The sequence below is a fragment of the Pinus tabuliformis genome, chromosome 4_2 (genome assembly GCF_031772625.1).
Source record: "Pinus tabuliformis cultivar Carrire ecotype Pingquan chromosome 4_2, CPIR1, whole genome shotgun sequence".
In the NCBI taxonomy this organism is placed as follows: Eukaryota; Viridiplantae; Streptophyta; class Pinopsida; order Pinales; family Pinaceae; genus Pinus; species Pinus tabuliformis.
Genome location: NC_142304.1, coordinates 33,248,407 through 33,252,490, shown reverse-complemented (window position 1 = coordinate 33,252,490; position 4,084 = coordinate 33,248,407). Strand labels below are relative to the sequence as shown.

At 40.1% G+C, this 4,084-nt stretch overlaps 1 pseudogene; it reads left to right on the top strand.

Annotated features, from left to right (window-relative positions):
- The first annotated feature begins 748 nt into the window (after nt 1–748).
- LOC149168195 (L-type lectin-domain containing receptor kinase VIII.1 pseudogene) lies at nt 749–3,713 on the top strand (annotated as a pseudogene).
- Nucleotides 3,714–4,084: the final 371 nt, after the last annotated feature.

Below are 4,084 nucleotides of genomic sequence, written 5' to 3'. Positions count from 1 at the left end.
ATTCAAATATCTTTATAGATTTGAATTTGATATTTGCTGTTTTATGTTAGTTGGAATTTGAATTTAAAAATAATTTTTATTATCACCATCTTAAAGTCTTCATTACTGTTTCATAAATTCTTAAAAGTCTTCATTATTGTTTCATATACAAACAAGTGGATTTGAATGGATGCCATTATCAATCAAACAGCTATATTGAAATCTTTGCTTTTTTAGTGGATTAAGTGTGGATGTGGATGGAAGCCATTATCAATCAAACAACTATATTGAAGTAATTGATTTTTGGTGGATTGCCCGTGTCTGTCTGTGGATGGATAATGGAATCCAACGCTGCACAACATAAACAAACAAAAAAACCCTTATTCATTCACGATTTTTCTCCTGGTGATGTCATCTCGAATTTGAATTTGAATTTGTTTTGGGGTGCGTACTTACCTTGACCCTGGGACAAGAACCTGGGCTGGTTTAATGTCCACCCTTGATTTCTAAATCGGACGAAGCAGATTGAGCATGGCGGGAAAATGTCGGCTTCACATGCTGTCTAATAACCGTTACTGGCAATTCTGCATCACATAGATCTATGGCTATGCTGTCATTATTATGTTGTTTTTAAGAAATCTGGTGCTTTGAGTGCTCTCCCTCCCTGGCCCATATGTAACCGTTGGAAAAATGAGTGTGGGACACCATTAAGACTGATTTGATTGCACCCATATTACTCACATGCTCAAAGATTCTTCTTCTGACTTGGGCTACCATGACCACGGTACACACCTTCCAAGTCTTAAACGCATCCATGACCCACCTTCACAGGGTTTCAGATTATCTTTGTGACATGGGCCGCCATGACCATTGTACCCACCTTCCAAATCTCACCCAGTCACTTGCATCTGTTTTTGTTTTCTCATCAATCTTTTTGACAAAACCTCCACCCCTCTTACTTTATTGTACATTCTAAGCTAGTTGTGATAAACTCCAGCTTAACAGTAATTGCCATCAAATTACAATATATTTTCCCATAGGATTCATTCTTTAATCCATCGCCTCCTAGGCGTTTTTCTCCTTCAGAAGCCCCACATATCAGTCCCTTAACTTTCAAAATGTTGCACTGTATGATATATGTAGCCACATGTATCTCAGACCAGGCGAAACAGTCTCCCAAGTATATAAAACTCAGTTGCAGAGCATTCTTGTGTATTACTTCTCATATCTGTTATGCGGCCAAGCATTCAAATTCCTTTGTTATTCGCAACACTGTTTGATCATTGCAAACCTCGTTTTGAATAAGAGGGTTGTTTGCATCTTCTCTGTATTTTTCTCAGCCATGTCACAATTTATTTATCGTCTTCTCACAGTTAGAGAGGGCTCTTGATCTATCAAAGCTTTTAAAACAAAAATCAGCTGGGTCTTTGTAGGGTTTTTTGTCCAAAACCATGAGAGGTTCTCTTCTGCTCTGTTTTCTCATGTTTTCCATCATTTTCTCCAATGCCCAGAACAGTGTCTTTGATTTTTCGACATTTTCCTTTAGAAATCTGACGCTTCTGGGCGACGCATACATCAGAAACGGCGCAATAGGCCTCACAAGGGATTTACAGGTACCCAACTCAAGTGCGGGAAGGGCTCTGTACAATCGGCCAGTGCAACTCCTGGACTCAAAAACAAACACTTCAGTTTCATTCACCACAAGCTTCTCCTTCTCCATAACGAATGTGAACCCTGTTTCATTTGGAGAAGGCCTAGCCTTCATTATCGCATCTGATAACCAGACTGTCGGAAGCTCTGGACCTCTTTTGGGCCTCATCAATGCCACAGAATCTGATCAGAAGAAGATTATAGCGGTGGAGTTCGATACGTTTCTTGATGTGCAATTCCATGATCTGAACGACAACCATATTGGTTTGGATATCGGCAATCTCACCTCCTTCAAAGCAGCCGATGTAGGGAACCTACAGATGAATCTAAGGAGTGGGGACCTCATTACATCATGGATTGAGTACAACAACACAGGGAAAATGCTCCATGTGTGGTTGAGTTACGCCAGCGATAAGCCTGCTAAGCCTCTCATGTCTGTAAGTATTGATCTTTCAAAATATTTTAATGAATATATGTACATTGGCTTCTCTGCTTCAACGGGAGGAAGCACAGAGCTTCATACAATTGTGGAATGGAGTTTCCAAAGCTTTGGGTTATATTCGCCTGCAGTTCCTCCAGTCCCCAAGAATAGAACAATTCCTAACTTTGCAGGTCCTTTGAATGGTACAAAACGAGGGTGCCATAAACATTTATGTTTCAGCAGAATACCCATTGTTTTGATTGTCGTTGGGTCTTCAGTATGTTTTGCATTGATTTTAGGTTTTATTGCATGGTTTTCATACCGAAAATGGAGACAAATGAGTCCCTCAGATTCATTCAAGTCTGATATGGTACATACTCCCCGGAAATTTACTTATAAGGATCTCAGCATTGCCACCAAGGGATTCAGCACAAACAGAATAGTGGGTCATGGTGCATTTGGGATTGTTTACAGGGGAATTCTTCCACAGTCTGGTGAAGCGGTTGCAGTGAAGAGATCTACTCATGATAACCAAGGGAAGAGAGAGTTTGTTGCAGAGCTTTCTATTATAGGACGCCTTAGACACAGAAATCTGGTTCATTTGCAAGGATGGTGCTATGAGAAAGGGGAGTTCTTGCTTGTCTATGAGTTCATGCCCAATAGTAGTCTTGATAAGCTCCTTTTTCAGGAGGGTGAAGGACCCATTCTTTCATGGGGGCTTAGATACAAAATTGTGATGGGAGTAGCCTCTGCCTTATCCTATTTGCACGGGGAATGGGAGCAACAGGTGATTCACAGGGATGTAAAGGCAAGCAATATTTTGTTGGACGCAAGTTTCAATGCCAGACTAGGAGACTTTGGGTTGGCACGCCTTATGGATCACAATAAGAGTCCAGATGCTACACTTACAGCAGGAACCATGGGATACCTTGCACCTGAGTATCTTCAAACTGGAAAGGCCTCAATGAAAACTGATGTGTTCAGCTTTGGGGTACTGGCTTTGGAAGTAGCATGTGGGAGAAGAGCCATAGAGAAGGATGTGCCATCAGGTAACAATAATCTTGTTGATTGGGTTTGGAGTTTACATAGCCAAGACAAGCTTTTGGAGGCTGCAGATGCAAGCCTGGAGGGAGAATTTGATGAAGAGGAGATGAGAAGAATGCTACTTCTAGGTCTTTCATGTTCACATCCTGATTCTATGGCAAGGCCTACCATGAGAAAGGTGATGCAGATTTTAGGTGTAGAAGCCCCACTTCCCTGTGTTCCTACTTTCAAACCCAGCATGTCATTTACGTCCAGCCTGATTCTAAATCTTCAGGACTTCGTTTCAGAGTCAGGAAAGAGCCAGAGTTCTAGCCCTTCTTCCACCAGTTTCAGGGACCATTCCCCTACCTGATTCTCTATACCCCTTATCTTAATGGGCTGCTCTCTCCAGCCTGATGGTCACAGGGGCTTTCTCACTCTGTGCGGGATTACAAGAATGGTAAATATTCTTGTTCTCAGTGAATGAGTTTGATTTTCCCCTGTCTAAGCTCAAGGCTCAAATGTAACTCTACCTTTCAAAGTGGTTGTTTGGGAGATCTAAGTAATGCTCTTACCAATAGAGGAGCAGTTAAAGATTTCCCATTGCAATCACAATGTCATAAGAACTTTATTTCTGTAATGATTTCTTACTATTTCAATAGCTTGTTAGGGACATAGGTGCCCTTCTACTATACAGTAGCTGTACCTGGGAATTGAATTTTTGAGGTTGAAGTTTAGTTGGAATACTTTGTTTATTCCGTTAACTCTGAAGTTTTCTTGCAAACCTCTAGTGCTTTACATGGCATATAGTTGTCTGCAAGATTTTAATAGAAAATATGTATTGCATTCCAAAAAAAATAAACTGTATAATTTTTTTTATGTATAATTTTTTTTTAAATTTATTAGTATTATTATTATGAAAAAGAACATACAATAGAGATTTCGTGTTATAGCCTCATTTATTTCAATGTTCACTTATTTTTTTTTTAACAAACCCATTTTATTAGGCTT